General features: G+C 43.9%; 1 protein-coding gene across 5 annotated transcripts in view; it reads left to right on the plus strand.

The window, feature by feature from the left end:
• The window catches only part of IMMP2L (inner mitochondrial membrane peptidase subunit 2), a 1,785,698-nt gene that overhangs the window by 868,805 nt on the left and 896,211 nt on the right, over positions 1 to 20,682 (plus strand). The window lies entirely within an intron of this gene.

The raw sequence follows: 20,682 nt of genomic DNA on the forward strand, positions 1-20,682 counted from the left end.
AATTCACAACCGCAAAGTGTTATGGTTATGAGATGTTGGAATGGATTCTTGGGTACTGCGGTGATGGCCACTCCCACGGGGAGGAGCCCCGTGAGGAACCGCAGTACTAGACGAGACTCTATACACGCAGACACAGAGAAGTTGTATTTATTGTACAGCTCGATGGTACTGCCCGGTGAGAAGGCAGCAGTGAAGGTAACCCAGTGAAGTAGTCCAGGGAGTCCTCAGCAGAGGAGACCAGTCTCACACTCGAGTAGGTGATAGGCAGCGCGGCGTAGCAGGGACAGGTCCCGGATGTAGACACAGAGCGCTGAAGCTGAAGATGAGACAGACTGTGAAAGGGTTAGTACTCACTGAAGCAGACAGCCTTCGCCCTCACTGAAGCAGACAGCCTTCGCCCTCTCTTGGGCAACGAGTCTCCTGTATGCCTATCCCCCACTTCCACTCATAAGCAATACTCTCGTGAAGCTACGATGGGACAAGGGCTTCATGATTCTCATAAACCCTTACTGGCCGCGTCAGGTGTGGTTTCCTATACTTCGCAACCTCTCAGTCCGTCCACAAATTCACCTAGGTGCAGATCCGTCTCTGATATTACAGAACCACGGACAGCTGCATCATACAAATCTCCAGGCCCTGTCACAGACAACCTGGATATTGAAAGGCTAATATTACAACCACTCAATCTCTCGGACCCAGTATCCCATATCCTGATAGCTTCACGGAATCCTTCTACAAGGAAATCTTATCATTCCAAATGGAAAAGGTTTTCCTTATGGTGCACATCAGAGGACATAAATCCCTTTACCTGCTCCACTACGAAGTTCGTAGACTACCTCTGACACTTCTCAGAGTCTGGTCTACAAACTTCCTCCATTAGAGTTCATGTCAGTGCGGGAGCCACTTTCCATAAAGGTATAGGGGATATCTCGATCTCAACACAACCCTTGGTGGCTCGCTTTATGTGGGGTTTGCTACACCTCAAACCCCTTTTGCATCCTCCAGCCCCTAGTTGGTACCTCAATGTGGTATTAGCACGGCTCATGAAACCTCCGTTTGAGCCTCTGCACTCCTGCGAGCTGCGTTATCTCACTTGGAAAATGTTCTTTCTTCTTGCTATAACATCCGCTCGCAGGGTCAGTGAGCTACAGGCGCTGGTAACATACTAACCTTACACGAACTTTCTCCATGATAGTGTAGTACTTCACACTCATCCGAAATTTTTGCCAAAGGTAGTCTCTGAATTTCATTTAAATCAATCTATTATCCTACCTACTTTCTCTCCAAGACACTACTCACATCCAGCAGAGCGGGTGCTGCATTCCTTGGATTGCAAGCGTGCGCTAGCCTTTTATTTGGAACGCACTGCAGTCGATAGGAAGTCCACCCAGCTGTTTGTCTCCTTTGATAAAACTAAACTGGGAATCCCGGTGGGCAAGCAGACCCTGTCCTCCTGGCTGGCGGACTCTATTTCTTTCTGCTACCAGCAAGCAGGTCTTCTGCTCCAAGGGCGCATGAAAGCCCATTCTATTTAAGCAATGGCAACGTCGGTAGCACACCTTCGTTCTGTACCTCTTGTGGACATCTGCAGGGCTATTACATGGAGTTCATTATTGCCTGGACAAGGCTGGCATACAAGATTCTATCTTTGGCCAGTCTGTTCTGCACAATTTATTCTCAGCTTAATACCCAACTTCCTTCCAATGGCCCCCTGGGAATTTCAGGCTGCCCTCTTAACCAAACCCACCTCTGTTGTGCCTGTTGTACGTCTTTGGGTGCTTTTTGGTACATTACTCAGGCATCCTCAGCTTGCTATTCACCCATATGTGAGGACTACCATCCTGCTTGTCCTGTGAGAAAGCAGAGTTGCTTACCTGTAACAGATATTCTCACAGGACAGCAGGATGTTAGTCCTCACGAAACCCGCCCACCACCCTGCGGAGTTGGGTTCGCTTGTGATTTATTTTATTTTTTCGCACATACTTTTTTCTATAAACGAGACTGAAGTGGAACCCCTGTTGGATTCAGGGTTGGTGCTAGGTTGGGCATGCTCAGTGGTGCCAATCACAGTTCTAGAAACTTTGACAAAAGTGTTCCATGATTGGGCTCCATTCTGATGATGTCACCCATATGTGAGGACTAACATCCTGCTGTCCTGTGAGAACACCTGTTACAGGTAAGCAACTCTGCTTTCTCTTTTTGTAAGGTCCAAAATTGTATTTTCTCTTCCTCATTACATTCAAATTCAAATTTGTGTTAACATTTTATATCCAGAAGCTCAAAATGAGGAACAAACATAAAAATAATCAGTATAAATCATGAAAAATATGTTGTCAATGTAAAATATTATCAGTTGTTGGAGTAGCAACCTTTGGGCCTTATTTACTAAAGCTTTTCTGCCATTCTGTGTTTATTGGAAAAATGTTAATAAAGGACGATCTTTGTTTGGAATCCAAAATTTCCCTTCTTCTTACTGATTCTTCAGCAAAGAAGTTCCAATTAACATCTGGCAGATGAAATTTTCCAGTTACAATATACAATTGGTGAATAACAGAACAGAAAAAATTATACATTTATATCGATATCTATATCATTAATGGAGCGGTATTACTCATATCACAACAATGCAATTTTTGCAGAACAAAATCACCATCATTCTTCTGGTGTCATTTAGCCAATCATTGTGATATCATCCATTAACCTCTATTCTTTTTCATACCTAAATTTTTTTGTATTATATCTAATTTAATTAAAATTAAAAGCTACACTTCTTTTTTCTTTTTTTTTTTTTTAACTTTATCCGATGTTCACTGAACCAACAAAAATACATAATCACTGACATCCTTTCTATTTAGTTATTCATAAACTTGTGCATTATAATCGATATTAATTTATAATGGTGTAGTTTGGTGCCCTTAATTACCGTAGTTACCAGATTACATTTTTTCCATCAGCAACATCTCCTCTTTTCTAATCTTATAAATGACTTTGACTAAATCTGTGTATAACTCTCTTGTCTATGTTGGAGGACTGTAGATTACATCTGTATAAATGGAAATACCATTTCTCTTTCCAATACACACAAAACTGCCTTCTAACTTTCTTATTCTCTTGGGTTTTTATTGGGTTTTTTGTAATATTTTTACATAAATTACTACTCCCTTATAATATCTATCTAATCATTCTACTACAGATTATAACCTACTGTGACTTCAATTTGTATAATGAGTCCCACTGGGAGTCACTACACTAAAAGGAGAATTTTCAAAATGTTACATGCGTGCAAATTTGTATGTATGCATGAGTAGTCACCACTAGCATATTTGGTGTCCATAATACACATGTATTTTCATTTTCACGTTCACATATACACATGTAAAAAACATGCGGTCTAGAGACATTCCTGGTTAGTGCCAACAGTTTCATGCGAAGGTTGCTATTTTTAAAGAGACAAGCATACATTTTCTAATTTACTCACTTATTGTTACACCTGCTAATGATCTGGTGTAAGTGATGAGAAATGTGTCTACTGTCTAGTATTGACTGGGTGGGAGGTCTTGGTGAACTGGGGGGAATTCAAGTTGAAGAACGAAGAGTGTCTAAATCACCTGGGGAAGGAGTGGGTAAACTGGTGGACTAATTAGTTAAACTAGTAATCTCACTCATGCACATAGGGGTAGATTTTACAACCTGCGTGTGCATGTTATAAAATCGGGAGTTGTCACGCGCGAGGGGGTACACAGTTGTGCACCTTGCTCGCACCAAGGCACGCTGCCTTCCCCCTTTCCCTCCCAGACTGCTCTGACATCGGAGCGGCCTGTGAGGGAACTTCCATTCCCCCTAACCTAAGCTTCCCACCCCTTCCCCTAAACTTTCTCCCCCCTAGCCCTACTCTAATCCCCCCCCCCCCCCCAAATTCTTATCATACCTTTTGCGCCTGCCTGGAGGCAGGCTCAGGTTGCATGCGCCGACAGCCTGCGGCACGTGATCCTCCAACACAGCAGCAAATGGTCGCTGTGTCGGAAGCCTCTGGCCCCGCCCCGCCCCTGGACTGCCCCTTTAGTAAATCCCTGGGACTTAGCACGTCCTGAGGCTTTATGCGCGTCACCGGGCCTTTATAAAATAGGCCCGGCATGCGTAAGGTGCTCTACGTGTGTAAAGCTTTTAAAATCCAGCCCATATGTTTACATAGAACGATTTATGCGTATAAATCCCAACTTAAGCAAGTAAGTCATACTTTCAAGGAAATTTTAAATCCCCGGTGTGCACAAACACCGGGAGATATGCGCGTGGCCGGGGCACGCGTGCACTCCACGCATTTTCTCAGCAGCCCAGAGACGCACATATCTCCTGGTACGTGTGGAAAACTGGTTCCAGTGAAAAGGGGCAGGCAGGGTGAGGGGTCTGAGTGGAGCAGGAGTTGGGCAGGGGCCAGCCAGGACATCGCCATTAGGAGCTGCCCACTGAAGTGTCCGCCGGCAGCTAGCCAGCACGTGGAAGCTACTAGTGCTCCGGAGAGCAAGTAACTAGCAAAAGATTTAAAAAGGGGGGGACGGAGCAGCTATGCGGGGTATCTGTGGGGCTACTGCCTCAGCATGCATTACTGGGAATGGATATGATCCCGGGCAAAGAAGGTTCAAATAGACTGATCACGTATGTCTGTACAGCTACTCGGATCGAAATTGCCAGAAATGGAAGCTAGCTCAAATACCGTCCTTGGTTGAAGTACAAGTTAAACTGGGTCATTTGTATGTTATGCAAGGTTGAGGAAACAGCTTAAACGGTTTCGGGATGTTTGGTCAGGATACTCCGCATGGAAGTTGCAATGTTGTGGTGCAGGGGCCAGTTGAGGTATATCATGATTGCTCTCCAGCCTTTTTTGATAGGATTTGCTTGCTAAGTATCTCCTTTTTCTCATCTGTTACTGTACGTTTTCTTTACCGTCCTACCATTGTTCTTATGATTATCACACACAGCATATAGGGGGGGGGAGGGGGGATGAGGGAGTATCATTTAAATAACACATGTATTATGAGACATCTGGAATATGACAATGTCTTTATTTGTTAGGTGATGTTGAGATTTCTTAAGCAATGCGATATTGTTTGTTACCTCGAGTAAGTTTATTTTGTTTACAAATTTGTATTAACAAGGGGCCTCGACCCCTGTTTCCATTTGTCCTTTTTGGTTGTCAATAAAAAATATTTCAATTAAAAAAAAAAAAAAAAGGGGGGGACGGGGGTTTAGAGGTCGGGGTGGAGAGGGGAAGAGGGAAGAAGGATAGTTAGGGAATTTCCCTCCCAGTCTGCTCCAATAAAAATGTAAACTGGGGAAGGCCCGACCGCATCACTGCACGCTTTCAAATAACCCCCCCCTTGTGTGGGTACCTGGGCGTGCATGTGCGTGCAGGTATCTGATTTTATAGCATGCGCGCGGTGACATTCACATCTTATAAAATCGGCGCGTCTAGGGGCAGTCCTGGGCCGTGTCAACAATTACATGTGAAGGTTGCTATTTTAAAAAAGACACGTACTTTTTAAAATTTACCCCTTTATTTTCACACTTAAAGTATATGCACATATATTTTAATAATAACCTATACCAGACGAACAAGCTCTTTCCAAAGCAAATGAGCTCGCTGCATTCTTTCAACAGAAGATCTTAAATACCCTCGCCCTCCTTCCTCCAATTGCAACACCTCTCAAGTTAGGCGAGTATCCCAATTCTCTTACTCGACCTAAATTTGACAGATTCGAATCAATCTCCACTAAAGAGATTGAATCCTTCCTAAAAAGCCAGAAACCATCTAGCCATCCGGCTGATAATATCCCATCGAGACTCCTGCTGCTCATCCCAAACACGATCTCAGGACCTCTGACCAGCATCATAAACAGCCTTCTAACTCAAGGAAGCTACCCAGACAATCTAAAAACCGCCTCACTCAAGCCCCTCCTCAAGAAACACAATTTAGACCCAAATGTACTAGCGAATTTCAGACCCATTTCTAACCTCCCATTTCTTGCCAAACTAATGGAGAAACTGGTAAACTCCCAGCTTTCTGAATACCTAGAAGACCACAAGATCCTATACCCTTCGCAATATGGTTTCCGCAAATCACGCAACACGGAAACCCTCCTCATTTCACTTACAGACCATATAATCATGGGGTTAGACAATGGTCACTCCTTTTTATTAGTTCTGTTAGACATCTCGGCGGCATTCAACACCGTCAACCATACCATCCTGCTGGATCGCCTAGCAGATATCGGCATCTCCGGATCTGCCCACAACTGGTTCAAGTCCTTCCTCAGCAATAGGACTTTTAAAGTCAAAATTAACAATAAAGAGTCACCCCTAACAAAATCAACCCTTGGTGTACCACAAGGATCCTCCTTATCTCCAACCCTCTTTAACATATACCTCCTCCCCCTCTGCCAACTGTTAACAGATCTAAACCTAATTCATTATCTGTACGCAGATGACGTGCAGATTCTAATCCCCATAACAGAATCAATCTCAAAAGCACTCACCCATTGGAATAACTGCCTTCTATCCATCACTAAGCTACTCAACAGCTTAAACTTGGTACTCAACGCTTCAAAGACAGAACTTCTCATCTCCTCAAACGAAAACAATATATCCCCTCCATCACCACTCAATTCTCTCATTGCCTGTAAGCAGGTTAGAGACCTTGGAGCAATTCTAGACAATCAATTAAACCTAAAGAAAATGGTCAATACAACCTCCAAAGACTGCTTCTACAGACTTCAGGTTCTAAAACGACTGAAACCACTCTTATTCTTCCACGACTTCAGGACAGTCCTCCAAGTGCTTCTATTCGCCAAAATAGACTACTGCAGTGCTCTTTTCCTAGGCCTCCCCAAATCCACGACCAAACCACTGCAGATGATACAAAATGCGGCAGCGAGATTGTTGACCAGTACATGTCGCGGCGAACACATCTCACCCATACTCAAGAACTTACATTGGCTACCAGTGAATTTCAGAATTCTATACAAATCAATCACCTTAATCCACAAAACAATCCATCATCAACTTCAACTCGACCTGGAAATCCCCTTCAAACTCCACTCCTCTAACAGACCAACTAGAGATATCCACAAAGGCACTCTGAAATATCCCCCCACTAAAGCCTCCCGCCTCTCTACGACCAAAGATAGAGCTTTTTCGATAGCAGGCCCATCTATCTGGAATAGCATCCCATCAAATCTCAGATTAGAGCCATACCTTTTAACTTTCAGAAAAAGACTTAAAACCTGGCTCTTTCACCAAGCCTTCTCCGATCCACCAGTCTTTCACTAGTTGTCCTTCAATCTAACCCAGTCTGGCATTTATACTCATGAACAATGGACTCTGATACCTCTAGGTTAAACTTCCAGGTTAAAGCACCTTTTAAGCTTTAACCCGTACGCTCTTTGGTAATACGCTGTAATACGTTATATTTATTTCCTGCCTTATCTTCCTTCCAGCTTGTTGCAAGCTTCCAAGTTCTCTTCCCCTGTTGATTGTAACTTGGACTTATTCCTACCTATTGTTATCTTCGTTCACTTGAATTGTTACTCCAGTTATACCCCTTGTTAAATGTAAACCGATCCAATATGGTTATTTACTATGAAGGTCGGTATATAAAACTGTTAAATAAATAATAAATAAATAAATAAAAATATATGGGTAAAGTACATATGCTCAATGCATTGAAATACATAGTTTCAATGCATTACATGGAATCTTGTGTTGGCCTACATACACACATTAGTTATGGGATAAGCACGCTTATGTTATTGTAGGCATGTCTGTGATATGTGCATGTTATAAAATACTATAGCAAAACTACATGTGGCAACATACCTTTATCTTTTTATTCAAATGTATTAATCACTTAATCAAACCGAGGCGATATACAGTATAAAACATACACAAAATAATGGTTATACATAACATATATGTATCAGCAAATATACTTGCATATGGACAGACACTAGTCAAATCAAGAAATGCTTGCAATAATGACATAGCTTAATAAAAAGCCTGCTTAAATAACCATGTTTTTAGTAAGGATTTAAAAGTTCTTAAACTGTCTGCTAGGTGCAGTTCCTCTGGATAGGTGTTCCTCAAAACAGGTGCAGCAACAGAGAAGGCCCTGTCCCTGGCAGTACAAAGTCTGGCATGGGATGGTGAAGGTACATCAAGAAGGCCTCATTGTGAGGAACGAAGGTTCCAAATGGGGCAACATAGGTGTAGTAAGGCATTGCCCCGTACAGTAACAGAGTCAGAGATCAATTTATAAGTAATGACTGTGACTTTGTATTTGATACGTTCGCTGATAGGTAACCATTGTAAATCCATTCAGATGGGTGTGATATGATCCCTTCTTTTGCTGCCAGAAATAAGACACGCAGATGCATTGAGCAGTAATTGCAAGGGTAAACCCAGGAGGACAGAGTAACAATAGTCTACTGTGGGGAGAATTGAAGCTTGAACTACCATTTGAAAATCAGCTTTTTCCAAAAGATATTTGAGCCCACATGTATATATACCACTGCGCACAATTCTTATAAAATTGTTCCCCTTGTCTTTTTGATAGCAGAATATTAAAATCTGCTTCTTTTATTATGGCATCCAAAACTAGGATTTTAAAATCAAAATATCAGCATATGACTTTTAGACATTACTTCTATCTTTGACTTCCTCTGTACATCTTATCTTCCGTGCCCTCCCTATTTTTTTTACAAGTGACTTTCTGGAATTCCCACCTTTGTGTGTGGGTGTTTTTCACTTAACTTATTTATATTCTGGGGTTACAGCTGATTCACTCAGTTTCCAACCAAAACATCCCTCATCTAGTTTAAAGTTTTGTCCTTGTCTGAATATTGTTAAAAAATTAGAAATGATAGTTTGTTCTGCATCATCATTTTTAATAGAAGATGATTTAAGGAAATAATTTAGAAAAAAATATACTTTTTTATAAGTGTTTCAAATCAGTTTTGTTAACTTTCCTTCTATGGTTGGACTTGTAGTTCTGAATTCTGTAAGAAATTCAGAACTGCAGGTTCAAGCATGCAAGTAGGTACAATTTGGAATGTATTAGCTTGCCCTGAAAAAAATCACTGAGTCATTTGTAACCATAGGGGTAGATTTTAAAACGCACGCGTGGGCGTCTATGTGCACGTGTTACCTGGATGCCCGATTTTATAACATGCGAGCACCAGTGCACGCATGTTATAAAATCGGGGGTCGGCGCACACAAGGGGGTGCACATTAGTGCAACTTGTGCACGCCGATGCCTGCGGTCTTCCTCCATTCCTTCCCAACCCCCTAAACTAACCTCCCTTCCCCTAACCTTCCCCCCCCACCCCCACCCCCACCCCCGGCCCTAACCTAAACCCTACCAAAATTTTTATTATACCTGTTGCGCCTTCCTTGGGGCAGGCACAGGTTGCGAGTGCCGGCAGTCTGCGGCACGCGATTCACTCGGCACAGCGGCAAATGGCCTCTGACCCAGCACCTTTTTCAAAGCCTCGAGGCATTACGCGCGTGACCAGGCCTTTTTAAAATAGGCCCGGCACGTTTTAGTCCTCCTACATTCGTAAATCCTTTAAAATCCAGGCCATAATTTTCTATTTTTTTTCTGAAGAATATTCTTAATGCTAAGTGAGATGGCACAAAAATCTATTAAAACATTCTGCTGTCCTACAATTCAATAACATGCAGATACTATCCAGTAGCTCTGCCTAAAGAAAGTGTGACTACACATTTTTTTTAATGTTTATTGAGTTTATATATTTTGTTAGACAATTTTACATAAGAACATAAGAACATGCCATACTGGGTCAGACCAAGGGTCCATCAAGCCCAGCCTCCTATTTCCAACAGTGGCCAATCCAGGCCATAAGAACCTGGCAAGTACCCAAAAACTAAGTCTATTCCATATTACCGTTGCTAGTAATAGCAGTGGCTAATTTCTAAGTCAACTTAATTAATAGCAGGTAATGGACTTCTCCAAGAACTTATCCAATCCTTTTTTAAACACAGCTATACTAACTGCACTAACCACATCCTCTGACAACAAATTCCAGAGTTTAATTGTGCGTTGAGTGAAAAAGAACTTTCTCCTTTTAGTTTTAAATGTGCCACATGCTAACTTCATGGAGTGCCCCCTAGTCTTTCTATTATCCGAAAGTGTAAATAACCTATTCACATCTACCCGTTCTAGAGCTCTCATGATTTTAAACACCTCTCATATCCCCCCTCAGCCGTCTCTTCTCCAAGATGAAAAGTCCTAACCTCTTTAGTCTTTCCTCATAGGGGAGCTGTTCCATTCCCCTTATCATTTTGGTCGCCCTTCTCTGTACCTTCTCCATCGCAACTATATCTTTTTTGAGATGCGGCGACCAAAATTGTACACAGTATTCAAGGTGCGATCTCACCATGGAGCAATACAGAGGCATTATGACATTTTCCGTTTTATTCACCATTTCCTTTCTAATAATTCCCAACATTCTGTTTACTTTTTTGACTGCTGCAGCACACTGAACCGACGATGTCAATGTGTTATCCACTATGATGCCTAGATCTCTTTCTTGGGTAGTAGTACCTAATATGGAACCTAACATTGTGTAACTATAGCATGTGTTATTTTTCCCTATATACATCACCTTGTACTTATCCACATTAAATTTCATCTGCCATTTGGATGCCCAATTTTCCAGTCTCACAAGGTCTTCCTGCAATTTATCACAATCTGCAAGACATGCAGCTCGCTGACACCTTCCCCCCCCCCCCCCCCCGTACAATAATTACAGTACACTTGTATGGCTTTAAAACATGAGGCTGCAGTTTATTTCATAACATAACCCGAGCCCTCTAACTTATTATACAAACAATGCCAAATCACTGCCCCCTTTCCCTCTCCTCCTCCTCCTCGTTCCTCTTCACTTCCCACCATGTTCCAATGGTGAGACAAAGCTGACATTCCTCCTCTCTTACCCTGCCGCAGCCCCAAGCGAGGGTAAGTCCATGGCCTGAGCATCGCCCCCCCCCCCATGCTCATAGGCCATCCCGTGTAGCAGCCCCCAAACTACACGAGATTCTCCCCCCCCCCCCCCCCTCTATTGCTCTTTACCATCCAATACTAACACATATCACTTAGGGCTCGGGTTTCCGCCACAAACAAAGACAACCTTGGTTATCTTTGTTCTCCCACTGCGGCCCCTAAACCCCTTTAAGTTGTTGTTCCAAAACTTTCCTGCAAAGCATTGTTAAAGAAGTCGATGCCTCATCTGAAAGGTGCATACCAGCAGGATGGAATAACCTCCTAACACCTCCCCCGACCCATCGTGCTTCACCCAAAACCCCCTTGTCTTGTACCCATGTACCCAGCTATCGGTTCAAATTTGTTATGCCCTGTTGCCTCAAAGGGTCGATATGATGAAGGATTCGCATAATTATGTCCGATCAACCTACCTTGGCCCAGGCATCACCATAATAAAAGCAAAGTCTTTCATCATTTGCACCAACTCCCAACAAGGGAATAATTCCCTATATCTTTTCCACCCAAATGTATGAAAAGCTGCGTGGAACACCCCACGCAAACCCTTGCAGGAATGCTAACTCCCCCTTTTTCATGCCCATCCTGCAGCACCATCGAATTGTCCGCTTCCTGTTATCCAAGGTCAACCTTTCTCCATATGTACACTTCTCCGCCCGATACTGAGCCCCAATGCATGAAGAAATCGCAAGACACCCCTTTTTGAGTCTCCAAAAGAGAAGTAGGACATTAGCCTCAACACTTCCCCTCCCCTTCCAACTCCCCTTGGTCTGCTTCTCTGGATATATGCCTTGGAAGCATTAGATCGCCCTTGCCCCATGGCCTGAATCATCCTTACTGGCAGCCCTAATTCCGCTGCGTTAGTCATGACTCCTATATGGAAGGAACATATGCAAAGTAATCTCATTCCCAACCCAAACCCTTGATCCCCAATAACAAAGCCTTGGCGCTGCAATATTGTCATGGGCGTGCCATTGACATGTAGCAGAAACAAACCCTGAACTTCCGGCCGCCCTCTAACTTGGTTGAGGTGTCCACATTGGGCATACCAACTCGTAGCGTGTCGGAAATAACGAAATCCACTGACCTCTACTGCTTTGATCCAGCTTTGATTTGTAGATAACCCCGGTGACCGCTCTCTCACTAACCATCCTGTTGTGCCAAAAGACCGTCACGAGCATTCGCCTTGGAACACGCAACTAGTTCTCTTACCCACAATCCTTCTAAAAGAGAACACACAGTCGCTAGTGCACATCCCTTCCACCTGCCCACAATATGAACTGGACGATATGGATTGCAAGGACCATAATTCTGGCTGCCTGGCACAGGCCTACCCATGATAATCACATACATTACAATACAAAAGTACCAACTCCTAAAACCTAGAGACTTGTAAACATCTGGCAGACTGCTGATTAATCGCCCGCACCACCCCTACGTTGTCACACCAAAAATCGCTGTTATTCTGTACTCTATTACCCCGTAGAATTACCGCTACTACTATGTGAAACAAATCCAAGAAGTGATATTCCTAGTAATACCCTTCCCCCTCCCAGACTACCTGCCATCACTCCTCACCCCATCCTCTTGAAAGTGTACTCTAAAACCGAAAGCCCCCAGCTGCATCCAGAGACCACTCCAGCTCCCGGTTAGATACCTCCCCTACATGCATAATGCAAGCTCCATTAAATGACTGTATGAAGCCGTCCCATACCCCCCAATTCGTCCTTCACTTTATGCTTCACCCTAATAACATGATGTCCTGCTCTCCCACCTATGTCGTCGCAGAAAGCCTGTGAATGAAACCCTACCCATCGGACTCCCACGGCATACAAAAGTAAGCAAACCATACACGGACTGCATCTGCTGCAACGTCTCGGACGAATATCGCAACAATCTCACCAATTCCTTCAGCTTTACAACTTTGTCTACATGCAAACGCAACCCCAGCCTTACTGAATCCAATTTCATACCTAAGAAATTAAGCTTTGTAGTTGGCCCCTCCATTTTTTTATTTTTTTTTTTGCTCGATCGGCACCCCTGATGAACTAGTTCTCTCCAGAAACCTTCTGACTGATCCTGCCAACACTGGACTGATTAGGTCCCACAACAAGGAATTGTCTAAGTAACACAACCCGTCTCTGTACCCCATATACCACCTGGTGACCTTGTATAAGAAGCTACTAAAAGCCTCTATGCATGTGCATGAAATAAGAAAACCTATGGGCAAACAATGATCAACATGGGATCCTCGTTTGAACACAAAACTTAACTACGGAAATCTTGCTGGGTGAATGGAAACACCTGGAGAACTGATACGATATCCGCCTTCACTAGTGATACCCCTTTTCCCGCACCTTACACTAAAGCAACCGCTGCATAGAAGGATGCATACCGTACCGTACCCTCTCATCGCAGAATAAAACATTTACCGATGACCTCTCCATCCCAAATAGGCTAACTGGATCTCCAATCACCATTTTTCCCTTGCACTGTCCCCAAGTTGCGATGCTGACCTGACATTGCACGCACAACCCCCACTATCAGGACCTTCGTACGGGATACGAAAAACCCAAACTAACCTACACTCAAAAACGAGCCACCTCCACATCTAACAACTCCGCAACAAATCTTGGACACTAATACAACTGGGGAATCTGCCATTCGCCGCAAACCTCCTGACTTCCCCACCCCTATAAGTGTCGGTACACTGCCCTGGTGTGCACTTTGTGGTGGGATGGGCTCCTCCGTATGTCACATATGTATGTCATGCATTTACACTCTGAAAAAGACAGGTAAGCTTAGTGAATCACCAGCAGAAATCTGACCCTCCAAGTGATACCTTGCTCCCCCCAATGTACTTCATTATGCTCCCTTGTCCTCGAAATGAACCTCCTTTACCACCGCCCACCCCGAACCCCACCGAGTTACCCATACCCCCTCCACATGCCTCTAAGCTCTGGCTGTGCTAACGCCTTCACTGATCCCCTGAGTTAACCAAAGTTGGATGTCCTGCATTCCCCTAGACAAAAATCTGTTTCCCACCATCTTGTCACAGAACTCCTCATCATAGTTGACCCAAGCCCAACCTTCGTAATCTGTGCAAGCTCCCAGGAGGCAATCGGCATAAGACCACACGGACCGTACTGGGTCAGGTCCAAATGCCCCACTACGCTTGCTAATCCCAATTAGCAAGCGTAGTGGGGCATTAATTAATCCCAATTAATCCCCATTAACAATAAGTTTATAGACCTTTGGCCATGCCCTCACCCTCTTGCACTCTTCGTTGCTGTCTTCTTATCCTTCCTACCCCCGCATCTCACTTCTAATCATGTGAAAAAATTCATATATTTCCATTGACGAATACACCGCGTGCAACTTTTAGGAACCACCTCCCACAACTCAGTTAACGCCACAGCAGGACGTCTCCTATCCTGTTTAAAACCCTCCTCCAATAACTCATGCTGAACTGTCTTTGGCTCCCTACTAGGTCTGACCTTCTTCTACCGCCGCGCCAGCGCCCATGATCTGTGTTCTAATGCAGTCCCTTTCTTACCTGACCCCCTCTGCTACACATCTGCCTGGAACCTCCATGGGGTGCGCAGCCGCCGATGCCCCTCTGTGAAATGCACCTCCTATCAATGCGAGATGATTTGCCTCTCCCTGCTTCCTGCTGCGAAGTTCCCGGAAACACAGCATCTGCTGTATCTGAAAAAGAAGATACCCATATTCCCCTCCTCCCCCAACCTCAGCCTTTTCTTTTTCTTTCAGTGCCCCAACCTATGGGCACTGAATTGTATCAGTCTGTGCGCTCTCCCTACTTTCTCCCCGCCACCACCCGAACTACTAGACGCCGGGCGGAAATAATTCTGGCCCCTTCCGCGTCCATGGATCCAGGGCCCAATCCCTCACTCCTCCTTGCCCCAACGACCATCCCCTTTCCTTCCTGTAGTTGCCATCCTACATCGAGGACCGACATAATGCCCTAGGATATCATCTGGCCTCTCCGCCAGAGAAAGTCCCCTCGCCCCTGATGCCCTAAGGCTAGAATGCCCATATATACCCTGTCATGCCGCCCCTATCCGCCCGCTGCTCACTATACCCCCCAAGGCGCCTACGTTGCCTTCCACCTGGCTGATACTGTCCCATCCCTCCCACACCACCAGGATTCTCCTGTCTGCAAAAACCTGAGGGAAGAGGGGGGTTGGGGTGGCATCCCACTCACCTGTGCCGGTACAGCCACAAAATACTTCGTCCCAGGCCGCACCTGCACAAAGGGGCCTTTCCTTTGCCCCCTCCTCCCCAGAGCAACACTTCTCCACCCCCCGTTGTATCCTCCCAGCGCCCTGACAGGGTAGGCCATGCAAAACTGGGGCCTGGGTTAAAGCTAAAAGAAAATTGGGGAGTAGGTCAGGGTCGGGGGGGAGGGGGGTGTCGCAGGAGCCGGGGGCAACTTCTACACCAGTGCCATTCAAGGCTTATTTCTTTATGGGGTTTTTATTTCTTTATTTATTTTTTGCAGGAGGATGTGAGAGGGATTGGAGGAGCCAAAACTGGACAATCTGTGCTCTGAGCCACTCTCCCCAATTTCGGATGCCCCGACAGGAGAAGTGCGGGGGGGGAGGGGGCCTGCGGCATGGGGAGGGGAGGAAGATGCCGGGTGGCGTGGGCAAAGACGTGGGGGACCGCTGCGCTAACAGTGCTACCGGCGAAGGCCTAAAGGATAAGAAGGGCCCTGAAGGGGCATAAGCACTCACTGTCGATGTAGGCCGGCCGCCGCGGCAGGGAGGGAAGGGGGGGCTGCAAGGGCATGGCGTGCTAAAAACCGCCCACCCCAAGACTGCTTATCAAAACCGCAACAAACAGACAAATCAGCAGAAGCAGCGAAGCAGGCAAAAATTGCTCCAAAACCGCCAAAATAATCAGCAGCTGCAAAGCAAAAAGCAAGGCCTGCTCATTCCCTCGCTGCCGGCTGCTGACTGAAAAAAGGAGCCGTGCCAAAACAGTGTTGCTCCTGAGGTAACCGATGGCAAGGCACCAATTCAATTGTTGCCATCGCCGTCGGTTACCTCTCCCCCCTTCTCCCCCACATCACCTTGCCAGCTCCCTGCGCTTGCCCACATGTTATCATCGGCAGCACAAGACAAACTTGTGCTGCCTTTCCTTCCTATAGTGATAAAATTATGATTGTTTGAAAGCACTCTTTCAATTTGACAACAAGTAAATGGCTATCGTTTTTTTTTTGCTTACCATGTATTAAAACCCCTTATAAAATGAACTGTAGAATACTTTCATTTTTGTTGCAAGGCATGTCCATTCACTTGTAAAAAAGATATTTACAAGTAGCATTTGTTCTTACTATTTTCAAGCAAAAGGAGAAAGCAGGCTATATTCATTCCAGACTGCTAAAAAGGTGCAGTAATCTGATGGCAAGCAGGAACAATGAGTTATACTTGTAGGCCATGTGACCTTTTTCATGTACAACATTGGAGGACATTCCAGGGTTTTTGATAAATAGCTCTTGCAAATGGTCAGACACTTTCCTGTGTGTTGCTGGAATAGTTGTTTTCCTGTCTGTCACTGAAGAAGGACACTCACTGGACTTGTTCTTTTAGACTAATTTTTTTTGTTATTTATGCATTTTTCACCTGCTTTTAGTCAATTTATTATTATTATTATTACTACTATTACTTTTGCCTTGTGGATTTCAGCTCAGTTTTAAGCTTGTTTTATTTATTTTTTTTGTTGCGTTAACAGCTCAGTGCTGAGTTTAATAGCTTTGCCATCTTAAGAAGTTGCTATATTGAGTCAGACCAAGAATCCATCAAGTTTAGCATCCTGTTTCCAATCCAGAATACGAGTACCTGCCAAATGCCCAAACAGTAAATAAATCCCATGCTGTTGATGCCAGGAATAAGCAGTGGCTATTCCTTAAATAAATCTGATTATAGATTTCTCCTCCAGGTGCTTATCCAAACCTTTTTTGAACCCAGCTTCACTAACTGAGACATCCTCTGGCAATGAATTCTAGAGCTTAATTGTGTATTGAGGGAAAAATAATTTTCTCTAATTTGTTTTAAATGTGCTACTTGCTAACTTCATGGAATGCCCTAATCCTTGTATTATCTGAAAGAGTATATAACAGATACACATTTATCCATTCTAGTCCTCTCATGATTTTATAGACCTCTATCATAACCCCTTCAGCCATCTTTTCTCCAAGCTGAATAGCCCTAATCTCTTTAGCATTTCTTAATAGGAGAGCAGTTCCATTCCCTTTATCATTTTGATTGCCCTTCTCTATATCTTCTCCAGTGCATCTATTTCTTTTTTGAGATGCAGCAACCTGAATTGCATGCAGTAACAAAGATGTGGTCTCACATTGGAGTGATACAGAGTAATTATGACATTCTCTGTTTTATTCACTATTCCCTTCCTAATAATTCCTAACATTATGTTTGCTTTATTGATTGCCACAGCACACTGAGCCAACAATTTCAATGTATTGTCTACTATGACGCCTAGATCTTTTTCCTGGGTGGAACTTCTAACCTCAAACCTAACATTGTGTAACCACAGCATGGGTTATTTTTCTCTATATGAATCACCTTGCACTTTTCCACATTAAATTTCAGCTGCCATTTGGAGCCCAAACTTCTAGTCTTACAAGGTCCTCCTGCAATTTATCACTATCTGTTTGTGATAAATTGAATAATTTTGTGTCATCTGCACATTTGATTACCTCATTCGTTGTTTCCCTTTCCAGATCATTTATAAAAAATTAAAAAGCACCGGTCCAAGTACAGATCCCTGAGGCACTCCACTGTTTACCTCTCGACACTAAAAAAAAATGACCATTTAATCCTACTCTGTTTCCTGTCTTTTAACCAGTTTTCAATCCACAAAAGTATATTGTTTCCTATACCATGACTTTATAATTTTCTTACAAACCTCTCAAAGGGACATTGTCAAATGCCTTCTAAGAATCCAAATACACCACATATACCAGCTCACCTTTCTCCACATGTTTATTAAGCCAAAAAAATGTAGCAGATTTGTGAGACAAAACTTCCCTTGGATAAATTGATGCTGGTTGTGTCCCATTAAACCATTATGCCTTCTTTTTTCTGATTGTGTTTGTAAGCAAATTCTGTAAGAATTCACTCTTATACAACTAGCACATATCACCTGGTCAGTGACGTAGTTAGGATTTTGCCATCCCTAGACATGGTTGGTGGTGCTCTCCTCCTCCCCTACTTAGCAACCTATAAGATCGATAAACAGGGAGCAGAATGTCTAAGGCATGGCCTACAGTTTCCTGTGGCAGGTCAGGAATAAATTCTATGGCAAAAATTAGAAAGTAGAAAGAACACATAGACTTCAGCTTTAATTTTCAAAACAGATGTGAGTACGCAAAATCCACCGTGACATGTGTGCATGCATTTATGCATGTTTGAGTTCAGGCATAAATCTGTATGTGTACGTTTACCTGCATACTTTAGAAAAATTGAAAGTATGTGTATAAACAAACTGACTAGTTGACTGACAGGAGACAGCGTTTAATGGTAAATGGAACTTACTTTGAAGAGAGAACAGTGTTGAGTACCACAAAGATCAGTTTTGAGACTGGTTCTGTTCAATATCTTTGTGAACGGCATTACAGAAGGGATAGATTTAGTTTGTCCATATGCGGATGATACTAAAATTTGCAACAGAGTGGACATGCTGAAGGAGTAGAGAAAATGAAAAGTGAGTTAAGAAATCTTGAACAGTGGTTGAAGATTTGACAGCTGGGATTTAATGTAAGAAGTGCAGAGTCATATATCTGGGATGCAGTAATCCTAAAGAAGGGAGGTGAAAGACTGATGTGAGGGCTCTTGAGACCATGTGTGGGCTCTTGGGTAATAGTGTCAGGTGATCTGAAGATGATGAAGCAATGTGACAAGGCTATAGCTAATGCCAGAAGAATGCTGGAGTGCATAGAAAGAGAAAAAAAACAGTAAGAAAAAGGAGGTGTCTTGGTGAGTCTTCACCTGGAGTACTGTGCTCAGTTTTGGAGCTAGGTCCTCAAAAAGAATAGAGATAAAATGGAGGTGGTCTAGAGATGGGCAAACAAATTGGTGTGGGGTCAGTATCGGAAGACTTATGAGGAGAGGATGAAAGATCTAAATATGTGGAAGAGAGAAGGTACAGGGGAGATATGGTATAGACCTTCAGAAATGTTTTAATGATTTACGAATTTCGAACCTTTTCAGTTGGAAAAAAAGCAGTAGAACTAGGGGACACACAATGAAACTCCAGGGGGAATGACTAAGAACCAACATCACCTCTTCTGGAGGAGTTGTTAAAGACCAAAATAGTCAAAGAATTCAAAGTGGCATGGGATAAACACTGTGGATCCCAAAAAATTAGAGGATGGAAATGAAGAAAAGGGTGCATGGGGGTAACTTGCTGGTGTGGCGGTTACCACCCTTAACCAATAAGCCTTGCTGCTTTTAATGCAACTGCAACATTCTCTCTGCAGGGGGAAAAGGAGAGTTGGATTCAGACAACAAGTAGGGCCCTGACTTTTATGGTCTGGAGAAGTGATACACATGGGGGTAACATAAACAGAGCAGCAGTTACTACACTTAACAGTTGGCATAGGATTTCTACCTCTTTGCCATTGGTAGGGGTAGAGGGGGGTTGGGGAAGAGGAATTGGATTCAGATGTCAACCAGCACAAGCCCCTGATATTTACGTTCTGGGGTACTGATATGCAGACATAAGGGAAAAAGCACAGGACTGCTTCTAAGGTCAAGTCCATAAGCAAAGCACATCAAACAGCACTGTCCGAATTTTCAAGAAGGCCTGTCTACCAGTAAAAATACTGGTGACAGTAAATGTTTATGCGTTATCATAAGGCTTGGGGATAACTGCATGGAGCAGCAGTTGCTATCCTTAAGAGAAACATAGGGGTAACATGCATGGTGCATCAGATTCTACCATAAGAAGCTTGCTGGGCAGACTGGATTGACCATTTGGTCCTTTTCTGCAATCCTTACTATGTTACTATGTTAATTCTGTTAGATAAGAGAGCTCTTTTTTGCTTTGCTCTGTCTGCTTCAGGCTCAACCTCTTGCCTCCTGTTTCCTGCATGCTGCCTGAGACTGAACGATACAGGTCAGAAGGCAGAAGGCTGTTCTCTGCTATGCCAGCTTGCTGCCCATGGATTTATTCCTCTCTTGGCACAGGCCTAATGGGCCCATTGTCAAATCCAGGTCTGTACCTGGCACAAAGGCACTTTCTCCCTTCAGCCTTTAAATATCTGATTTATAAAAGAGTTGCTTTCCTCAGTGCTTTACATGAAGCCCCCTGTAGTTTCATGGGAAATCATTATGGGGTCGATTTTAAGATTCACACGCGTACATCCATGTGTGCGGGATCCCGGCATGTGTACATGGATGCGCAGATTTTATAATATGCGTGTGCCTGCACATGCATGTTATAAAATCCAATGGCCATGCGCTTGTGTGGGTGGCCCACAACTCACACGCACGGGTGGGGGAGTTTTAGCAAAATACATGCGGTGACGCAATCGGGCCTCCCCCAGTTCCCTCCCAGTCCGCTCCAAT

The sequence above is a fragment of the Rhinatrema bivittatum genome, chromosome 9 (genome assembly GCF_901001135.1).
Source record: "Rhinatrema bivittatum chromosome 9, aRhiBiv1.1, whole genome shotgun sequence".
NCBI lineage: Eukaryota > Metazoa > Chordata > Amphibia > Gymnophiona > Rhinatrematidae > Rhinatrema > Rhinatrema bivittatum.